Raw genomic sequence first — 12,679 nt, forward strand, 5'->3', positions numbered from 1 at the left:
GGATTTGAGATCCAGTCTCAGAAAATGTTGGGAGGGTAGGGTTTGGGATCAGCCTGTTTTTACCTCTTCAAGATCTTACAAGATCTTCAACTGAAGATTGTGTTTTGACTCTTTTAAAACTTTGAGGATTTATCATATTTTTATATAAATTCAAACGAGAGTACACGCGTAGCTCGTCTGTTATTAAGATTGCGAAGAGATTTTGAGTTAGAAACTCAACTCTAACAATTTTTTTTTTTCAATTAATAAAATTTTTTAAGGAAAACATGTTTCTTTTCCAAATGAATACAAACATCTTTGTTTTATTTATGATAAATTTTATACAAAAAAATAAAAATATATAGATCTTAATTTTAATAAATAAAATCTCACAAATTTTTATTTGCTAGTATATAATGTAACATCTATGAAGTGAAATCAACTGGTTTCTGATTGATTCAGACCCAAAAAAACGTAACTTATGCTCCGCTGAACTTCACCGAGCCGGTAACCAGTCGGCAGCCGCTCTCTATTTATTTACTTCCTTTTTTAAAAAATGTAATAAATAAAATAATATATTTTCTTCTTTTGTTTTACACCGCATTTCATGTTTTATTATAATAAATTATGTATACGTGGGCCCCATCCATCACATTCCCCCACCAATTCATCTTTCATTTTTAAAATATTATTATTTTTATTGGATGGATAAAAGGTAATAATTTTGAATTCTTGATATTTTGATTTTTATCTTCTCCTTCTCGTGTAGTAAACGAGTAATGATATTTATCGTGGTTATATATATGTGTATATATATATATAGAGTTCTTTTATGGTGCCCAACTCATATGCCCAACTCCATGCCCACCATGTACAATATGTGAGTTGACCAACACAATTGATGAGTTGACTTATCACATATTGTACATGGTGGGCATGGAGTTGGGCATATAGAGTTGGGCACAATAAAAGAACTCTATATATATATATATATATATCTTAATTAAAAGGATTTCATTTCCCAGGGCATTGATAAGGCAACATGAGCAGTACGTGGTAGCTAGTGGTTCCATCAATTATGCTCTTTTATTTATATATATATATATACATATATATATATATATAGTTTTGCTATTCTGCCCATCCACCGTGCCCATATAATGTGCCCATTATGAGGTGACACTCAACTATTGGACGCACAATTCATCACATCCAATAGTTGAGTGTCACCTCATGGTGGGTACATTAGGTGGGCACGGTGAGTGTGCAGGATAGCAAAATTGTGTGTGTATATATATATGAGACTTGATCCCCGCACCTTAGGGTGCGGGGGATCCGTGCACACCCGTGCTCAAAATAACTTCGATTGACTTGAAATTTTTACGGTATGATCGTTTTAAAAATACGAATCCAACGATATATCATATTCTACAAATTTCAATCTCGATGACCGGAATCGTGAAGATGGCCGGAAATAGGGTTAAATGTGCAATTTTTGGTCATTTTCACGATTCCGGCCATCGAGATTGAAATTTGTAGCATATGATATATCATTGGATTCGTATTTTTAAAACGATCCTACCATAAAAATTTCAAGTCAATCGAAATTATTTTAAGCACGGGTATGCACGGATTTCCCGCACCCTAGGAAATGGGGATCAAGTCTAATATATATATATAATGCTTCAAATATATATGCATAGAAGAAGAATTCTTTAGAAACTTTCCATTTTATATATTTGTTGATGAGACTCCACTTTTTATATATATACTAAAAAATATCGCAAAATGGATATTTATTTCATATATGATTAAAAAAAATAGTTAAATGATTTAGGAATGTTCTTGTCCGGTTCCAGACCAGAAGAATTTCAATTTGAGTTTTATAGATAACAATGATATATCTTAATTTGATTGATAAATATACTTTCTTTACTACATAGGACCTGATCATTGAGTTATTATAAAGACATTGAATTGTATCCACTTGTGAAGTTGTGAATTAAATATTATTTCACACATATGGTCATATGGATGAATATTTCTAGCTCTTTTTTTTTAACAACTGGAAACTTGTAATTTATTTCTAGCTCTTTTTGTTGTGACTTATATAGTTATATTACACACTATTGTCCCTCAATAAATAATATTTGTTCTTAAACGCGTTTACGCTTTTGCATAACTGATTATTTGTAATGGTATTTTTGTTTAGCATATATATAGAAATTTATCAAAATTTTATTACACATATCTCATACTAGTATTCTCTGTGAACGTTACATATTTGTGTAAATGATATGTATAGTTTAATATCTTAATAATATTTTTCATCAGATTGTTGTTTAATACATTATAAATAAAAATTGAAAAAAATATATAAATTAAATTAATATTTTATATTTTTAATAAGTTTTTTTTAAAAAAAATAACTTTGACACTGATTTCATGACTTTTCATGCTTAAAAAAATTAAGGTTATTTCGAGACTTGTGAAAAAATAGGATATTTCGAGACTTGTCAAAAATAAACAACAACACCCACTATCAAGCTTAACTTTAACATATATTAATACTCGGACACATGCGATGCATGTCTTATAATGTCCATTTTTTTAACTGAAAATAAAAAAATAATAATAAATAATGAAATAAAAGAAATGATATTTTTGTAAATAAATATCCATAAAAGGTAAAAAAAATTTATAGTGAAAGTGACATTTATGTAATTACATAGTTATAAAAGGGCAGATAAATATAAGGAGGTCATACCAACGTACCAATACCTCCCTCATGTTTAATATAGTACTAGTACTGAATTGCAAGCGTTGCGTACTTATACAATGCATTTTTGCATACACCTTTGCGTTTATGTACAATCCGTTTTTTTTATTTAATAATTTTAGAAAATAAAAAATTATTAAATAATTGCAAAAAAAGAATTTGTAAAAAAAATTAAAAATAAAGAGGCCACACTAACGTACCAGCTTGGTGTAACCTCACACTTGATATAATAGAAGAGATATAAGAGATTATAATTATAATGTAGATAATAAGATATATATCGTTGGATCATTCCATTTACGTACCAACACTGATGAAAATGTTGAGTTATTGCCATTGATGTTGAAATGAATCATGGGCGATAACAAAAACGCCAAGCACGACAAGACAAAACAAGTTGGATGAGGAGAAAATATTTTTTTCTTTATTTAATTTAAATTTTTTTCCAGCCCTCAGACATTGAATCCGTGTAATTCTTTAGATTAATTATATGTATATATATATATGTACATACGTTTATTTATGCACACCAATTATTCAAAATAAAATCACGCTACTGATTATTTCAATGGTAAAAAACAGGCCTGATCATCATGAGATTCAATTCACATGGGATGTTATAATTATCACGGTTAAGTAAAACAACCGAAATATGACACTTAGCTTGAGTCTTAGTGCAGTATAAATTATTTGATCAATATTACCATAAAATTATAGTTTTTGGTGAAGTGACAAGTGATCGATCCAATATACGTGATTAAGATAATTCGAACGAAACGTTAGAATAACAGTTTTCGAACGATCCAATATATTTTGTAAAAATTAAAGAATTTATGGCCACAAAGTGGATAAATGACAAACTAACATTTTTATCAAGAATAATGTTTCATTATATATTTAATAAACTCATTATCCCATGATTTTATAGAGAACATAAGCTAATTAATATAAAATGTAGCTTTCGTAAAATAGTCGTTTCTGGAGACCAGACCGACGTAGATGCAATTAGATCCCTATTGATTATTATCCACGGATCCACCACGAAGCACATAATTAAATAATATAATTTTGGACTGGAATCGAGTTGAAGAAGTTGTGAATGTTTTTTACGTTGACCCACATTATAATTAAGAAATTGACTCACAAAGTTCGTTTGTTAAGCAATTCACATTATATTGTGGTCGCTATTCTCTTGTAATTCACACCAAACACTAACGATTCGATGTACGCAACATTTATATGATTAATTAATAATTTTTTATAGTAAAATATAATAATTGCTTTTATTATAAAATACTATATTTATTTATTTTAAGGTTAATTTAAAAAATAAGATTTAAAATATAAATATAATTAGTAAATTAATTTAAAATAAATATGTTGACTGTAATTTTGAAATAATGGTACCAATATAATTTCTATAAATACTCCTATTTATAAAATAGTAAAAATAAAATAAATATACTCCTCCTTATGAAATAGGATAAATAAAATAATTTAAAGAAAAATCACTCTAGCCCCACCGTAGGCCACGCATGATGCCTGAGCCACCGTATTGGATTTATGACAAATATCACTTCCACATAATAATAATAATAATAATAATAATAATAATAATAATAATAATAATAATAATAATAATAATAATAATAATAATAATAATAATAATAATAAAAAGTTTCATTTTAAATTTTTTAACAAAAATATTCCACTTTTTTCTTTATGTGATTTTCTCTCTTAATTTTGAAAAATCAAAAAATTTCATTTTATATCTTTAACAAAAATATTTCATTATTCATTTTTTTATGAAATACATGTATCGCGTGTGCACGTCGTAAACACTAATATTTTTTTTTTACAAATACAAATATGAATAAATTTAATTTACATAAATATATAGGTGGGCCTAAGCTGGTTTCGATATTCAAGCATGGAGAACCACACGACCATAAGTATGGACAAAGTTTAAAATATTAATGGCATTATTCTTCTACTTTCCTGCAAATTATTTATTATTATTTTTTATTTTTATTGAAAACGCAAATCTGACACTGACAACTTACATTGTATTTGTTCCCTTCAGAAACCAAAAAATCGTACTTAATTTCTCGCGATATTTAACCTGTAGACGAAATCTCATAGTATTCGATATTAATATTGCTATAAATACCTATGAAAAATAAAGTACTGCTGTTTACTATTTATAATAATAAAATAATAATAACGAAAGCAAAGTCTGTCGGGTAATGCTCAACTGAATTGTCCAAGTGGTAAGGTAGGCCCAACACGTAAACACAGGAACAATAAATTATATAAAAATTATAATAAATTTATGACGCACCAATCATGTCAAAATAAAATTCAATTACTCATTAAATCAACGCAAAATTTTCAGTTAATCGTATGAATTGTATCCTACAAAATCAATATTGGGAAAATTGCTTTTTTGGTCCTGTATGTTTGTCACTTTGCGATTTTGGTCCTTTATATTTTTAGATTGCAGTTTTAGTCCGCTATCTTTATTTTTTTGGCAATTTTAGTCCTTTTTCCGATGTGGCGCTGACGTGGCACAAATTCAATGCTGATGTGGAGCTGACGTGTACAGTGCCACGTCAGCATTTTCGAAGAAAAAGGACCGAAATTGCCAAAAATCGAAACATACAGGACTAAAACTGAAATGTGAAAACATAAAGGACCAAAATCGCAAAGTGACAAACATACAGGACTAAATTTGCAATTTTCCCATCAATATTTGATAGCAACTTTATTTTTAGAATTTAATTTTAAATATATAAAACATTTACTTTTAGTAGGAAATGTGTGTATGTATGTATTAATTGATTGATGGATGCTGCTGCGGGTACGAAATGGACCATTGAATGAGAACAGCTACAGCACGACCTGCATAAAATCCCAACACTTATGACAATTCCACGTGTTTGATCACTATTGGCTCTCCATATTATTCGATTTATTTGTCTAGATGGAATATTAATTGCCCCAACGGCTCGTGTGGTCAAGTAGGACATTTGAGAACACCACCACATTCAATATGGAGCAGCGTCTTCACGAGACACTCTCGTGTATTTATATAAATGAAATGAGTCGATTCAATCTATATTTGAAAAAAAAAAAAAATCAATTGATCATGTTTACACTTGCACATATATCAATGATCATGAGTTCAATTTTTTTTATCGACGTTTTATTAGTTAGAGCCTTTCATACATGATTTGCATACATTGAAAAAATAACTGTGTGGTCCATCGTCATCAAAAAAATATCATACAATTATCATTTACAAATAAAAAAATTCTTTCAATACATCCAAAATTATTTCCATACGTCAAAATAAAACTGTGATTTTTTTTAAAAAAAAATCAAGACTAACTCATGACCAAAATCCCCACAGTACAATGGACAAATACGCACAATAAACTTGATTATACCAGGTTTCAAAATGTCATATTTTAAAATATTTTTGTAAAAATATACAGTTGTAGATTGACCAGATATTAATATAGCATCAATAATTTAATAATAATCTACATGTAATTTATTGATTCACATCACATCTTACCATTATATTATGGGAGTCACCAACCCTGACCAATGACTATTTATTTGTCACGTGTCAGTCTGGAATTTTCGCTTTAATAGTTTCTTTCTTTGGGCAACTTACAAATCACTTTCCAAAGTCAAATTTAACTTTGTGTTTACTACCTAGTTGTTTAAATTTTGTTTAAACTCCTTATTGCTTAAATTATTTCAAAAATGTAATTGTTTTTAATTTAATCATTATTATTTTCTGAATTATCAAACGTGGAATCAAATTCGAAATCTGATTTACTTGATTCATCAAGATAATAAATATTTTTATCTTCTGATTAACATTCAATTGTTTCTACTGGATAAAATCCAAGAGTGTATAATTCTTCTAAAAGTTTAACTTTGTTTTTCTTTTCATTTCGTTTTGGACATTCATATGCATAATGACATTCTTCATCGCACAACCAACATGTGCAGTTTTTTCCTTTACCTTTTGGGCAAGGTGGTTTTTTATTATCAAACTTTTTATAAAATTTTCTTTTATAAGGTTTTCTGAAAAAATTCCTTCTAAATTTTTTTTTCTTATAGGGAATAAATTTCCTATTTATAAGGCTTATTAAATTTATTTTGTTTCTGTAGTTTTAAATGTTTGTATGACATGTTTGTTTTGCAACCGTATTCTTTTACTGTGAATTCCATTTTGTCACAACAAAATTTATTGTTTTGTTTGTAAGATCTGGATATTCTTTTATTTAATGTTACTTCATGACATTTCTTTGTTATAACATCTTTAATAAATTTAATAGTTCATCCCAGTGTTTTGGCATAAGAGCTAGTTAAGAATTCATCTTTACTATTTATTGATATATTAGGTATTTTATTAAAAATATTTAATTTATAATGTTATTTTTTATCACCATCTATTAACTGATAATAGTTTGTTTTATAATCACATATAAATTCTTCTAGATAACATAAATTACATAATTTTATATTATCCAGAATAAAGATTGCTCTATTTTGTTTTATATTTTTGGCTACTAAGTTAGCGTCATTATTAGAAACTCCTAAAAATTCTTGGTACAAGACATCAACAAATAGTTCGAAATATCGATGTTCTGTCATTCCTTGTGGTAGATTAGTAATTACTATGTTTTCAGCCCAAGTTCTTACTGCTCCTACCAGTGTCATTTTTATCATCCCATGAATTAAAACTTGAATATTCTCACTTTTGTCTAATAATGGTGTTAATTGAATTTGTACTGATAGTTCATTTGCCCAATGATCTATCTTTGATTTTCTTTCTTTAGCTGTTGAACAACCTACATCTAAGATATTCTGTTTCACAAATCCTGATGTTTTTCATTCTCTAAGAATATCTCTAACATCTTTATAAGATCCAGAGCATTGGTCTCTGTTATATTTAAATTCTTCATCATCTCTTCCACCACTACCTTCTACATTCGTTCGTAGATTTAATCGTGGTCTAGAATCATCTTCAGATTTTGATTCTGAAATATCCATATCTCTGTATTTTTCTGATTCCTGATGTGAATGATATAATTCTTCTGTATTTACTCCTATTTGTTCAAAATCAGATTGGTCTGTTTCACTAAACATCTTCATACTTATGTTTGTCATAACTAAGGGGATTTCTATACCAAGATTCAATTTTGAATGGTGGTTCTTCTTCCATTTTCCTTTTTCCTTTATCTATTGGAAGAACTTCTTTAAGATAGTTTAATATTTCATTACTATGTCTTTCTTGTTCAATTATTAATCTAGTTGTTGCTAAATCAATATATTCTTTGAAATTTTTCTCTAATTCTTGTATTGTTAGATTGATCTTATTGATATTATTTTTTAAATCTCCTAGATTTTTTTCTAATTTTATTAAGGACGTCATTGCGATGAGGTTGACTGATTAACAATAGCTTGTTTAATTTTAAAAATATTTTGATTCATGGTTCCAATCTTTTCAAGAATATCTTCATCATTTCTAGCAAATGATAATGATCTTCTTGGTACAGACTGTTTTGTGATTTGGAGTTCATCTGAACTCCATATTTTATAGGGATTTATTTCTTCAATAAATGCTTTTCGAGGGTGTTCAATTCTTGTAATATTTTCAAACATTCTTTCAACAGAAATAGTAGGTTTTGTTGAAATTATTCCTGTTTGAGAATTATTACTTATTGCTAAACCGACAACATAGTTTATATTGATCGGATGGTTTCCTGTTAACATAAGATTATTTCTATAAAAGTAATAATCTAATGTTAAAACGTCATTTATGTTTTTATCAAAAAGAGATATATTGTATTGTGGATAAATACAAAATTTCATATTTTTATAACATAAGTTTCCTTCAATTTTACCAAGGATAGAATCCTCAAAATTATGTATCCTTTTGTCACGAACTGTGATTTCAATTGGTGTATCTATTCCTTCTCGGTAGTGAGTTGATACTATTATTTCAATTCCTCCGATATGAACATATTTCAGTTCAGATCGTTCTTTTTCACTGGCTTTTGCCATGATGGTATCAATATCTTGAGTTGTTAACAATTTCAGAGTATTAGACCTTAATTCATTATTTATTTGACATGATCGTTCTTTTGTACGAATCGAATAATAAATTAATTTTTTTATGGGATTAATAAAATTTGAAATCTTGCTTAATATTCATGGTTGATCTATTAGATTAGTTTTTGAATTAGAAAATTCTGTTTTCTGTATTTCAGCAAACTTACTTTGATTAAATATAATATTCAAATTATACTCTTGGTTTTCTTCAGATTCATCAATCTGGCTGTTTTGATTTGGAATTGTTACTTCTGTCATTTTAACAGATGATATAATTTTTTAATTTCCTTAAAGCTATTAGAAGTCTTTTTGTTGAATCTATTTGCTCTAATAAATTGTGAAAATCTTCGAAATTATCAATTGAAGATTGACAATTCTTGAGATGTTTCAAATTGTTTTTACAATTTTCTATATCAAAATTTATATTTTGAGAATATAAATTAAAGAATTTTGCTTTTGTATTTTCATATATTTTCCATTTAGTAAAAATTGTTACATTTATTATTTTGTTCTTGTTGATCGGGTTTCGATAACAAAGTTTATTCTTATTCATAACAGATTGTTATTTCTTCAATTTTTTCATTTTCAGAAATTTATATTATCATTTTCCAGGTGCTTGAAAAATGTTCCTTTTTATGATTTTTGAAATATAGGATTTGTAGATCTTTTATTCTAAGCCAATATTGATTTATTTGACGTGAATCTTTTAGTTAGATTATTTTATCAAATAAATTTTTAATCTCAATGTCTAAGGTTAATCAAGACATTAGTAATATGTTTTAATAACATTAGTAATATGTTTTAATAACCGCTCTGATACCAGGTTGCGGAATTCTTATGAATTTCTCATTCATGTTTTACAGATCTGATTCATTTATAACAGATAAATGTTTTCAAATTAATTTGGTTCCATTCATAGGTTATTATTACAAATTTTATTTGATAAATTGATTCAAATATGGTTAAACCAGAAATATTTAAATGATATTATGAAATGTATCATATTCATGATCATCTTCTATTTCAAACCAGTTTTTTATTATTAATCTTCCATTTCTTACAAAGGATGATGACATGATTAATGTATTTTGACTATTTCTTTAAATTAAGGGCTGCAGGAGATTTGGGAAGGTTACCTTGATTGAATGAGTCTTGGTTTTGAGCAGAGGCCAAATTCTTGCTTTCCCTTAAAGATCACTTGATCAATTGGTACTTGCTCTATGGATTTTCAGGTTTACTCTAACCATGAGTTTTTAATGGTTGGCTTCCAAACTTATCCTTCTTACGCCCTGCTTGTTTAGTTATTAGCCATAAGGCTTAATTTTGTTTCTGATTTTATGTTTCTTAGTTTCTGATAGTTTTCATATGTCTTGTATGAACCAGATTGTAAGAAACTTAAGAAGAGAGAGATACTCAAACTTCACTTCTCCATTTACAGCACAAACATCTCTTTTTTATAGGCGTGGAGAAACGCGTACAGTATTAAAAATAAAGGAAGAGGGGGATCATCCGACACTACATAATGGAAAACATCTCATTTTACATCTGAGTGGATGCTTTTCACATGTGATGTGGTCCACGATTTTATTTGTTTTTACATTGTGTCACTTTCTGAATCACTGGTACATTCAAACCATTTCTTTATTGGTTTGTCTTCTTTGATAGCTGGTTTGTCCTCTTTGACAGCTGCTTCTTCTGTCTGAATGGGTTGGCAATGTCCATATTTGTGAGTGAAAATCATTGTTCTTAGTCTTTGACATAGCATTTATTGGGTTTCTCGGGTCATGTCAACTCTTGCTTCATAGATTGGAGCTTCGAATTGAGCTAACATGACTTGTTCTTTCTTTTGGATTGTCTCCTTGTGTCCAGTGGTTAATAAAATTGTGCTGGTTGCAAAATTTATTTTAACCTTTGAGTTTTCCATCAATCTTTCCTGTATTTGAGATCATGTCAATCAATGTCTTTATTCTTATCTCAGGAAGTGTTGAGATATCCATTACTGGTTTCTCTTCATTTGATCCTTCAAATAAGAACTTGTCTTTATTTCTTTGACATTGAATGTATATCGTCGGTTGATAGAATTTGTCATTTTTCCAATCTGGAAGGGTTGAATGAATACTTAATGTTAACACTGGATCGTCCTTGAAGACTGCTTTTTTGAACTGGATAATACTATTTCTCAGTTGATATGGATATAGTTCTATCTCTTGATTGTTGAGACTGACTTCTAATCCACTTAATAATCTATTTGAAAAAATTTTTGCGACTTCATGCGCTGGAGCACCCTACAGTGTTCTTGCTCTTGATATGCTATGTGTGTCACAAGTTTGTAGCCAAGATCCTGTAGATGGTTTGGCTATTCTCAAATAGTTTATTGTTTCAAATAATTCAGTTTTGAGTTTTTCTCAAAAATTTAATTTTTCAAAAATTGGTTTTTGTGGTCGCAGATTGACTATCTTTCTTTCTCTTGTTTCAAGAGCGCTTTTAAACGTCCTTTCTTCTTTTTCATTTTTCTCGGTGTTGGCTGTGACCACCGGTTCTTTCTTTTTTTTTTCTTTTCCTTTTCCTTTTTCTTTGTTATCAGTGTTGGCTGTGACCACTGACTATTTTTCATTCATCTCCATTATTTTGTCAAATGGAGTTGCTAACTTGATTGGTGTTCTTGGTGAGGACGATGATGACGAGGTTGTCATCTTCTCTTTTATCCTCTGAATTTTCCTTTTTCCATTTTTTTTCCTTTTGTTGAAGAATTTGAATTTCTTCCTGTATGTCGATTAATAAATCCTCTAATTGATTTAATGTGTCCATCCTGCACATGAAAACATATATATATATATATATATATATATATATATAGATAAATGGTTATAAATTTAACTCTTTATCGTAAGTAACTCGGATAGTTTATTATGCGTATCATTGCATTTATGAATTCTTTTGCAAGAATTGAACCAATTTTAGATTGATTATTTTACTCATAAAGTAATTTATGTTTCTGAATATAAATCTCATTTCATCAATTTATATTTCCCATACTTTCTGAGGCATGTTCGGATGACTGAAAGTCATAAAATAATTCATGTCTCTGAATATAAATCTCATTTCATCAATTTATATTCCTCATGCTTTCTAAGGCATGTTCGGATGACTCGTGTTTATTTTTTGGATCACTTAGGATCTCTTTTGTTATTTCATTACTACGAATAGTATAATTTGGATGAAGTTCTCTGGTTAATGCGTCGATTAAGGAATTATCCGTTTCTTTGACATGTTGGACCTTGAACTGATAATGGTTCAATTTCAATTGTCATCTAATTAACTTTGCTGCATTTCTCCCTGCATTTCTTGATATTTTTCTTGTCTTGAAATATGTTAAATTCATATTATCTGTTCTTACTAAAAATGGTTTAGAAATAAGATAAATTTCATAAGTCCTAATTATAAATATTAAAGCTAATAATTCTTTTTCATTAGAGTGATAATTTAGTTGTGCACCCTGAAAAGTTCCTGATGTATAGTTACATAATTCTTCATTATTCCTGGTAGCTGTTTTAGTTAGCTCTTCTGAATTTCTTTTTCCTGTATAAGCTTTTAAACATGCTCCCAAGTATTCATCTGAAGCGTCTGTTTTAATTATTATTATATCTTTATTTGAAGGAAAATATAATTCAGGAAGATTACTAATTATTTTCTTTTTAATAGTGTCAATATAATTAGTATCTTTTTTAGACCATTTCCACTTATAGTCTTGTTTAAGTTTTGCCTGAAGAGGTTTTCTAATTTCTG

This window comes from Henckelia pumila, chromosome 1 (assembly GCF_033568475.1).
Source record: "Henckelia pumila isolate YLH828 chromosome 1, ASM3356847v2, whole genome shotgun sequence".
Classification (NCBI taxonomy): Eukaryota; Viridiplantae; Streptophyta; class Magnoliopsida; order Lamiales; family Gesneriaceae; genus Henckelia; species Henckelia pumila.